The following is an 11,927-nucleotide window of genomic DNA, read 5'->3' as shown; positions in this document are numbered from 1 at the left end:
AGGTTCAAGGAAAGCCTTCGAAAAAGTACCTGATTGCATAGTGGAACTATATGGTTCTCCTAATCATCTATTTATTGGAATAATGACATATTCGATGAATAAAATACACGCAACACATTAACTAGCTCTCATGAAATAGTTCTCAAGTGGAACAGAACAATAATTATTATGCTATTATTCCATCATGGAGCAGTTCTACATCTTTGCTAGATATTCATTCACTCTCTGGAAAAGACTACTTGTATTTACTTGGATGATGAAAATAAAAATCTGGTGTGGCGCACTCACACAACTTTCCTTGCCGTTATGAAAAATGATCACCAGACCCTAGTGTTCCCGCGCATCTCAAGTCTACTACTATTCAAAGACCTGAGCCAGCTGGTGACAGGCAATAACGCTGGAAACACACGAGGTCTGCTATCTCTTCATAGTGAATGATTAAATAGAATCAACAGTTGTCAACAGTTAGCAATTGAATCAATCACATTTTCTCGAATTTTGAGCTTATTTTCAATTTTTGGTGAAAATGTTATTGAGCATTAATTGTAGAGATTCTCATGCTCAATCTTTTCCACTCAAAATTTTTGTTGAAATTGTATCTGAAGCCTGATAATTGGGAATCTAAAATCAAACTTTGCATAGATGGGGCGGTGCTCCTGAAATTTTTACAGATATAGGACTTGTGGCAGTTGATAGAGCTTATCAATGACTTCTTTAGGTATAAATTTGATCAAAATCGTTGGAGCCGTTTTCGAGAAAATCGCGAAAACCCCTGTTTTTGACAACATTTTTGCCATTTTAGTCGTCATCTTGAATCGCATTGGATCGAACTTTTTCGTGTCGGACACTTATAGTGTAAGGACCTTTAGTTTCAAATTTCAAGTCATTCCGTTAATTGGGAGATGAGATATCGTGTACACACACACACACACACCACACACACACACACACACACATATATATATATATATATAATATATATATATATATATATATATATATATATATATATATACAGACCAACCCAAAAACCACTTTTTTGGACTCAGGGACCTTGAAACGTATAGAATTTAGAAATTGGGGTACCTTAATTTTTTTCGGAAAGCAATACTTTCCTATCAACCATGTATCCGAGATAAATTGGCATGCTTCAATAAAGTTCACAAATCACTTGACTTGAGTTGAACACATCACAATAAATATCGGGGCACCGAGTTTCGTTCGTTATTCATTTATTGATAAACAGAGCACAATTCTTCAAAATGATTAGGGAAGGACAAACAGGCACAGCCCAAAACTGTTTCTTCCCCGAATTTTGATTTATACACTATAAATGATCCAAAAAGTAGGTTATGTTTCACACACTTGAATTCAGGTCCAATTTTCAGTCAAAATATTTAAAAACAGAAAAGTTCTAATTCAGATTGTTTACAAATCAAATTGAATAACAAAATAACACGCAGTAATCACTTAAAACTGTAAAATAATGACCATCTTTGAATATTATGATAACTCTAATAATTTAGAGTGATAATCCATGTCATGTCAACAAATCAGATTATTTTGATAGAGTCTATTAAAATTTCTCGGGAGATACGGTAAGCTGTTTGAATGATTACACAGCTGATCTCCCACACAGGCACACGCATCTTCTGTTATCGACAGACGACGAAATCTTTTCTTCCAAGGATGATTATCCTTTTAATGTCCTTCAGAGAGTTTTTCCAGGGATGAGACCTAGTGCAATCGAATCTTTATATTATAAACCTACTATGTTCTGAATTTCGTGAGAATCGTTAGAGCCGTTTTCGAGATCCGGTGAAATAAATATAAACATCTAAACATCTAAACATCTAAACATCTAAACATCTCAACATCCAAACATCTAAACATCTAAACATCCAAACATCTGAACATCTAAGCATACATTATAGACAGAAATTGCTCGTTTTATAGTATAGGATAAAATAAACAACATTTTAGAGGTATATTAAAAAATCATCATTACAATCCAAATATATTGTTCATCTATGATAACATACGACTGTCCGTTTGAAGAGCCAATGAAACAAGTCAAACACACATGATATTTCATGCACACCATGCAAACAGTCAAACAAACATGTCCATGCACACTCACACACTCACACACACACACACACACACACACACTCACATTAGGCAACTCACACACATGTGAGGGATTAACAATGGAAGATAGTGGTTAGGTGTGGTGGTTGATGGAGCGATGGGGGGGGTACATCTAAGACGTGCAAAGCATGCAGTTGTAAAGTAAGTGTTGAGCGCTTTCAAACATACACACACACATTCAAAGCCATTACACACACGCACACACGCTCACACATGATGATGGAGATGGTAAAGTTGCAGAATTCGGATTTGGATGAAGGGATCTTCATTTGGTGAGTGAGTGAAGTGAGTGAGAGGATGAAGAGGATGAAGTAGGAGAAGAAGAAAAAGAAGAAGAAGACAAAATGAGAAGAAGGAGAAGAAAAAAAGGTCAAGGAGAAGGAGGAGGAGGAGGAGTATGAGGAGGAGAAGAAAAAGAAGGAGGAGGAGGAGGAGGAGGGGGAAGAAGGAGAAGATGATGATGATGGAGGAGAAGTAGGAGATGATGAAGAATGAGAAGAAGAAGAAGTAGAAGATGAAGAAGGAGAAGAAGAGGAAGAAGAAAAAGAAGAAGACGAAGAGGAAGAAGAAGAAGAAGAAGAAGAAAAAGAAGAAGAAGAAGAAGATGATGATGATGAAGATGATGAAGAAGAAGAAGAAAAAGGAAAAGGAGAAGAAGTAGAAAAAGAAGAGGAAGTAGAAGATGAAGAAGAAGAAGAAGAAGAAGAAGAAGAAGAAGAAAAAGAAGAATAAGACGAGAACAAGAAGTAGAAGAAGGAGGATGAGGAGGAGAATAAAGAGCAGGAGACGAAAAAGAAGAACAAGACGAGAAGAAGGAGGAAGAGGAGTAGTATAAGGAGAAGAAGAAGAAGAAGAAGAAGAAGGAGAAAAAGGAGAAGAAGGACTAGGAGAAGTACGAGGTGGAGGAGGAAGAAAACGAGGAGGAGGAGACGAAGGAAACGATTAAGAAGAAAAAGAATGAAAACATGAAGAGCAAAAAAAACGAGCAGAAGAAAAAGAAGAAGAAGAAGAAGAAGTAGTAGGAGAAGAAGGACAAGGAGAAGTATGACGTGAAGAAGAAGACGTGGGACGAAGAGAAGAAGAATGAGAACAACAACTTCAATTATAGAGAAGAGCAACAACAATAAATACAACGAAAGTGAGAAAGGAGGAGGGGATGATGAAGAAGAGGGAGTCAGAATAGGGGGAGAAGAAGTGGTTTAGTGAGTTATAAAGGTTAAAACAGATGATTGAGAGAGAAGGATGATCATAATGGATGTGGATAGCAAGAAGAAGAAGTAGAAAAAGGAGGAGGAGAAGAAGAAGATGAAGAAAAGGGAGGAGAAGAAGAAGAAGAAGAAGAAGAAGAAGAAGAAGAAGAAGAAGAAGAGGGAGGAGAAGAAAAAGAAGAAAACGAAGTAGAACAAGAACAAAAACAAGTAGAGAACGAAGAAGAAGAAGAAGGCAGGAGAAGAACAAGAAGAAGAATAACAAAAACAAGCGGAAGAAGAAGTGAGAGAAGAAGAAGAAGAAACTAGAGAGCAAGTCGAAAACCGCACTGAGCGTAAGTTAGGTACTCCACTAAAATGATGATGATGATGACACATCATGTTGAATAACTTTGCAACTCTTGTCGTGCAACAAGTTTCCATGTGTGTGTTGCAAGTTGCAAGTTGATGTACGTTGTTGGCAACTTCCAGATGAATGAATGGCGACAGCAGGAATCCTAGCTGCCTGGTTCAACCTTGGCTAAGTTCTAACCTGGAACTGGAGTTCAAACCAGGTTAGGGTTTGTCAGGTCTTTACTCCAGGTTAACCATGTAATTCGGGTTTAAATTCATATCTTCATATCTGTCGTGTTTCTTCATATCTTCACTTTCAGATCTTTAGTCCAGGTTATAGTATCTTAAGTCACAATGACGGGAAGGGCCGTTTTGCAGGCGAGAATGATGTTTCTAGTCGAGGCGTTAGCCGAGACTAGAATTTCATTCGAGCACTGCAAAATACATTCACGTCCAAGTAACTTACACTATTTTTTGTCATAATAATCTGGAAAAGAATAATTCAGAAACAGAAGACATTACCTGCTTGTGCTAACATTACTACAAGCATTTTATAAACATAACCTAGTTTATAAGTTTCGAATCCGGAATTTCTCGATTGAAGTTGACAAAACATCCACCGGAGCGCTAAAGGCGGCAGTTTTGCTGTTCCAAATTCGGAACTAGGAAACATACTCGACTGTAAAGAAAACATATGATTTTATTACAGTATGGTATGCTGTAATGAGAATCATATGTTTATTTGTTCTACAATCAGCTGTTTACCGGCTTGATTTCATGGATGTAAAACAGCTGAAATTGAATGACTATGACAAAAACCATATTATTCGGGTTTATATCCTTATCTTCATTTCTGTCGTGTTTCTACATATCTTCACTCTCTTACCACTGTTGAATAAGGTTAACGGCTCTCATGACCATATATTTGGAATAATAAGGCGTGTCTAGCCTCGGCCAATGACAGTAAAGCTCAGCTTTCATTGGTCTCCAGCTAATGGCCAATCGTAGAGCTTCACCTACAATATACATTCTGCTGCTTCGTGTTCAAGCTAACAGTTATCTACACATTGATAATGAGCAGTAACAAAACGATACTAGTATTTTGAATTGGTTTAATCAATAAGTGTTGTTTTTAGAATATCAAGTCGTTTCAAAATAATTGAGGTTATCTACCACAACATCACCTTCACAAAACAACACAGAGAGTCAAAAATATGGAGTTATATTTTCAACTATAAAGGTGCGTACAGATATACACGCCGCGAACATGAGCAATTCACTTTTAATTAGCTGATTATATCTGTATTTTTACAGAAACAGTGACATCTATATAATTATATATAAAAGCGAAATGGCACTCACTCACTCACTGACTGACTGACTCACTCACTCACTCACTCGCATAACTAAAAATCTACAGGACCAAAAACGTTCAAATTTGGTAGGTATGTTCAGTTGGCCCTTTAGAGGCGCACTAAGAAATCTTTTGGAAATATTTTTAACTCAGTTTAATTGAAGAAGTGGAATCTTTAAAAAAAGGGTTGTTTTTAAGGGTTTAAAGTTCGTCTTTTAGCATGTATATTCTTCTTCTCCCAATCTCTTAATTATAATTTAAATTTCCATATCATATGTTACTATAGAACTATAATCTAGAGAGAGAACCTCTTCGAAACAGTTGTTAACTGGCACTAAATTAATAATTTGTCAGGTTGGCATTAAGTTGAGTTGATTTGTTAGGTTGGCACCAAGTTGAAGATTTAAATGCATTTATCGCGGAAAAATTGATCGGGCCCTGCTACTTCAATCCTTGGAATATTATATTACTAGATTACTAGTCGTCAGGCTCGCTTCGCTCGCCATATCCGTTTAGCAAGACGTTTAGTCTGGACCCCCGACTGGATTGTCCTAACATATGATAAAAATGCTCAAATGAAAAATGCAGGCGAGCGAAGCGAGCCTGCTGATCTCATTCTTGGACGATCCAGCCGGGGGTCCAGGGGGCGGAGCCCCCTGTCAGACGGATATGGCGAGCGAAGCGAGCCTGACGGCTAGTACAGATATAAGAAGCTTGGCATTAGCTGATTAAAAGTGAATTGCTCATGTTCGCGTAAAACTGTATGCACCTTTATATAAACCAGGATCCAAGCAATCATTCATATTGTTATAATCTATGCCCTCAAAAATTGAGTTTCAAATATATAGAGTTGTCTGATAGAGTGTTACTCAGGTCTCTATGGATGTCGCTGTTCCCCACTCACAATAGAGGAGCTAGATGGAATAGGGGCGTAAACCAAGTTCTGCCCTTTTTCCGTTAAATGCTTTTTTGGAATCTACGTAGTTTAGTTGGTATACCTGCAAAGTTTCACCCTTATATCTTCTTTCTCGAGATCATGACGTTGATTTTTAGGAGGTTATGTTTGTCAGCAGTTCTAGTTTCCACAGTCTGTGATCAGAGCTTTCAGCTTAGGCTTTTGGATTGGTTGTAAACAGAAATGCTTCATGATTATTATGCTCTAATACGTTATACTTTGCTTTTGAAATCTTAGAATTAACTTTGAGTAATAGAGAGTAATAGAACTTGATTTTTTTTATTCTATTAAACCTTCGTCTTTACCGATACCTGAGTGATGACCAAAAGGCATATTTTTTGACAATATATTCGCAAAGTCTCAGGCAGCTACCACTTAGGTTATTGATATTAATATGTATATAACTTTTTTTCTTATCTCATAAAGGCCTATTTCGAACAAATTTGCAAAGTCCAGCAGACTAATACCATTTAGGTAGTTATAACTTTTCTGTTTGTTATCATTTATTATTTATTTTTGAAAAATAAATTCAATAAATATCATCATTATTAGGTTTTTATTTATTAATCATCATCCATTCAATTTTTTTATTATTTTACAGCTGCAATATAATGCAAAGTCTCAAATGACTGAAACTGCCCTTCTTCCATTCAATGTGACTTGAATGGAAAAAGTGCAGTATTGAGCTGTTGAATGGAAAAAGGGCAGTTACAAGCATATTTTAAACATTCAATATAGATTAACTGTAGCTGTACACTTTGAATTTTTATATTTCACTCCATTCATAAGATATCAAACTACCATATGATACTTGTTCCAAGTATTTAGAAAAAAACCTCTCTATTTTGAAACTAGTTGAAAAATTCAAGGCCCATTCTCTCGAAATCCCAATTTCTGGGTTACGCCCCTATTCCATTCAACTCCTCCTATTTTTTATTATATTGTTTCTGAGAATCTTGTTTTGGAAACGCTAAATGTGACTTGAAAATGGCATCAATGTCCGAAACATGTTGTGATTAAATAATTCAAAAAGAGATTTTTCTTTTTCTTTCTATTTCAGTAATAGGGTGGCTTGTTGGAGTAAGTAATAACGCGCCGGTCTAATAGTCTACCCGAACCCGAACCCGAGTTCGAATCTCGACCGAGGCAAATCTTTTTGACCACAGCACAATCACATAGATATGGCCACCCCGTCTTTCGGAGGACACGATAAGTCGTCGGTCCCGACTACCTAAAAAACAGTCGTCATCTCTCATCATCATGCCTCTCACTCATTAAGGTGCGTACAGATTTACGCGCCGCGAACATGAGCAATTCACTTTTAATCTGCTGATTATAAATGTTTTTTTTACAGAAACGGTAAGATACAGATATAAAAAGCTTGGCATTAGCTGATTCCAAGCAGTATCCTTACCGTTTCTGTAAAAATACAGATATGGTCAGCTGATTAAAAGAGAATTGCTCATGTTCGCGGCGCGTAAATCTGTACGCACCTTTACTGACGCACAAACCTACGTGGGCATCAAACCTAAAGAGCTTTTGTGGGCATCATCCCAAGTATTATTATTATTATTATTATTATTATTATTATTAGTATTATTGTAAATAGATTCTACGTGGATGATTGAATTCAATCGAATCTATATTATTTACTCTCTCACTCAACTCATCCACCTCCAATTAATTTCCCCACTCATTCTATCCCTCTTTTACTTATCATTCCTCATTCACTTATTCTGTCTTTCCCATCTATGTCTTTTTCTTTTCATCCCTTGTTCTTTTTCTATCTCTTCTCTATTATTATATTTTCTTAATGCAGTACTCAAATTGATACTCTCTTACTCCCTTAAATCCATCAACTTTCCCCTTATTTCTACACAGGAATTGCCCCAGATTCCCCCCTCCCACCAATCTCATCACCCCACCCACCCTATGCACTTTACAGCAAATCTAATACACAAAGCAGATATGCACCGTCGTCTTCCTCCTTGAAGCCCTTTCAGCTCATTAAGAACAGCATTAGCATTTTTTCTGCGCTCACAAAAAGCTGCCGTCCATTTTGAAATGTACAGACGGCCATTTTGAAATGCACGGGCAGCTGTCAATTATTCTTTTTGATTTGCTGCTTAATTGAGGGGAATTATCAGCGACGGTGGAAGAATTTCAAAGGGATTATTTCCGGGTTTTTTTCAGGGACCGTTGATCTCGTTCTTTTTGAACCAGTCAGGTTCATCATCACATTTGATTAGCCGAGTCTGAGACTCACAAACGGAGTCTGAGTATTAATTCCCTACTAATGACTTCCCAATTAGCCGATTCCTGTGTCAGGAATCACAATTCACAATGGGCTGAACGTATCGTTGGGCCTATTGGTCCACAATAAGAGAGGATTCAACATTACGTTGCGCCTATGGATTTTCAAATAGCAGGTAACCCGTGCCCCGCAATGGTCTAATTAGAAATTTGACGTAATGAGATCATGAAGAATTGAAAATAGGCCTGTTACCACCCTAGGTAAATTAATGGCCGGTTTATGAGCTTGGGATTTGGCTAAGTTCTAGGCTTTTAACAGCTGGAGTCAGAAAATTGGCTTTCCGAAAGAGGCGTAGTCGTAGTCAATGGGCCATACGAATAAAGTTGAGCATTTGCTTATACTTCTAAGATATGGAGCTTTGCTCCATTTTCTATGAATAAACGTGAGCAAACCTTTTGCTCATGCTCATCAAAAAAATAGTTTGAGCATTTGCTCAAAAGTAAAAGCTTATACTCAAAACTTTATGAATAAACTTTTGCTCAACTTTTGAAGAAAATGCTTTAAACATTTGCTCAACTTTTGAAGAAAATGCTTCAAAAAAGGTGAGTCTAGTCTAGAGCAGCTTATCACCTTTTGCTCATAGTAAAATGGCTCAACTAATTCGTATGAGGAAGAGGAAACTATACCAGATACGATCGCAACCAATATTTAAGAACTATGAAACTCTTTTTAGATTCAACCATGATCTATATAACCATTATTCCTACAAAAGATAGCTACCTGATATAAAGATAGCCATAACAAAATAGGAGATAGGCATTTAAGAAGATGAGAGTGTAGACGATTATATAAAGGCTATTAATATTATAAGAATATGCTGAAGATTATTATAGAGATGACATTTTTTCACGCTATTATTCCAAAATTCAAACTCGACTAACCTAAAACTCTATTCATAAATAGAGAACAGAGCAGATAACGCAAACACAAGTAGTGCACCCTACTTGCATATTTAGCGTTTCCGTGATAGTATAGCACCTGAAGCTTTAGACCTTGCATAAAACTTTCTCAGGTTTATTTAAAACTTTTTGTAGTTAAAATGTTTTGTTAGTATGTTTTAAGTATTCGCTATATATTTTAAGGGTGGGGACTCTCCCCCCCGTGGGGCGGTAACGCCCCCCGTAAGCCATAACCGGAAAATAAAAAAATAATGGAATCGTATTTTACATATTATTTGAAGAAAAAAACTTCCTTACGACTTTTCCTGAAAATGCTTTCCCTTGGAGTTACAGCGGTTTGAAAATTTGAATTTTCACCCCTCAAATCCACAGTTTTCCCTTAATAAATCGAAAAGTACACGTCAGAAAATGAAGTTTAATGGCTTAAAAGAAAGCTAATTGAAACTGGAAAAAACAGCTTTTTTTTGCGGCTATTGGGAAAATAGTTACAGTTCATCAAAGATGGCGCTGTCACTGACAACTCTCATTTTTCACTCTTTACCCCCAATTTTCTCAAAAATGGCAATTTGTACACAAAAAATTGTAAGGACCTTTTTTTGAATATTTAAATTTGCTTCAATTTGAGACCAATTAGAGGTCTCTAACATTCTTTAAAGGAAAGTTATGACCAAAAAAAAAAATTTTTTTTTTGGCCAGAAGAAAATGGCCTGTGGAAAGCGAGGGAAATTTCCGAACTGAAAATCCAAATAGCAGGTGCTTAAACATATAATTTCACATACTCACACAAATTTTGATGTACTTGCTAAGTACACTTTTTGATCCAGACAATTTTATGTAATTCGAAACGTGCATTTTTTCAACGAATGTTACAGTTTTCCAGAGAAAATAAGAGTGGGGAAATGTATTCAGTATACAATAAAATTACACATATGTTTGCCGCCATTTCCACGAGTTTTCCGAAACTTTTTTTCCCCGTGTAGGACCCGCGTATCTTATAACATGGTCATTTTTAGCCCTAAAATAATTTTAATTGCTCCAATTTTGTCCATAAATTTTAAGCTGAGAAGTCTTGTATTGAAAAACAAAAATACTAACGACAAGTAATTTTTTTATAAATAAATTTTCAACATAAAAATTTTGTTTTTACTTCTCTTTCGTTATAAAAAAACAAGTATTTTACCTTTGGCGCCCTGCTATGATGCCGATCATAGAATGTGTTCGCTAGAGAGGAGTCTGGATTTCTATTGTTGTTGGATATAGATGAGTTAGATGCAGCTCCTGATGAACTACTGAGAACTTTATTTTGCAATTGTGAGACAGGATGTGGATCCAGATGCGGGTGTAGAAAGGGAGGTGTACACTGTTCACCAGCTTGCTTAAAATGCAGAGAATTTGGTTGTACAAACAATCCACAACCAATCCTCAACAACAACGCTGACATTCTAGAACAACAATTAGCAACTACTATGGGAGACGATAATACTGTTTGAATATTTTAAATAATGTAACTTTTTAAACAATTTTCAAATTATTTTTTATATCGGTACCCTTTAAAATAAAAAAAAAAATTTCATGAAAATCGAATGCATTTAGCACTTTTGCCCTTAAGGGTTGCCCTTCGACCCTAAAATTGCAGGGAAAATTAAATTTATAAAATTTTTGTTCTAATTCTTTAAGTTGCTTCCCATTAAAACAACATTCAAATAAATTTTTATGATAATTTAACGCTACATACACATTTTGCCCTTAAGGGCTGCCCTTTGGGTTTTGGATGATGGAATTATAAGTTTCGAACATTTCAATTCATTTTTTAAACCGCTGCCCTTTTAAACACACGCAGTAAAAATTTTATTGAAATATAACGAAAGTTACCAATGTTGCCATAAATGTGCCCTTTCTAACCCTTACGTTGGGCTCATTTTGTATCTCACATTGGTATTTAATAATTTTTAATATTTCAAAAAAATTGGGCCTTAATAATTATTTTCGCATTTTTTTTGAAATTTTATAACTTTTTTTTATTTTACCCATTTTTACCCTTTTTTAACCCTTAAAGGGTTAAATTCAATTTTCCCCGCCCTGAAAACTTATAGCGTTTTTTCTACACATCCTAACGAACAATTTGAGCTATTAAAGATTAAAATCGAGGCTGTGGTTTTTTTTTGTTTCACTTTTCGATATTTACGGTTTCAGGTGCTATACTATGAGCTATAAAAACAAAGTAAGGCTACAAAAGCAAATCAGCTTATGGAAAATCTTTAAAATACGTGAGCATTTGCTCCAGAGTTCAGGAGCATAGGGTAAGAGTATAAGGTAAAGCTTATTCATATAAAAATGAGCAAATGCTTTTGTTTCTAGCTTTTGCTCTTGAGCAAAACCTTATGCTCCCTGCTTTTGCTCATGAGCATTTGCTCTGGTTTTATTCATATGGGCCATTGTCGTACTCATGTTTGAATTAAATTTTGAAAAACCAGAAAATTGAACACAGAATAAAATAAAGAGAAAATAGTGTAAAGTTTTAGCTATTTTGAATTATTCAGGTATGTTTAATTTCGTAAAGGAAAAGCATTTCCAATTATAGAAATGAGAAACTAAAAACTGCGACTATGCACCGTTTTTGAAATCCAATTTTCTGACTCCAGCTGTTTATGTCTGGAACTTAGCTAAATCCCGAGCTCGGAAACCGGCCCTAAAATCTTTATGCAAAATTCCA

This window comes from Nilaparvata lugens, chromosome 4 (genome assembly GCF_014356525.2).
Source record: "Nilaparvata lugens isolate BPH chromosome 4, ASM1435652v1, whole genome shotgun sequence".
NCBI classification, from domain to species: domain Eukaryota; kingdom Metazoa; phylum Arthropoda; class Insecta; order Hemiptera; family Delphacidae; genus Nilaparvata; species Nilaparvata lugens.
This window is presented reverse-complemented; position numbering follows the sequence as displayed.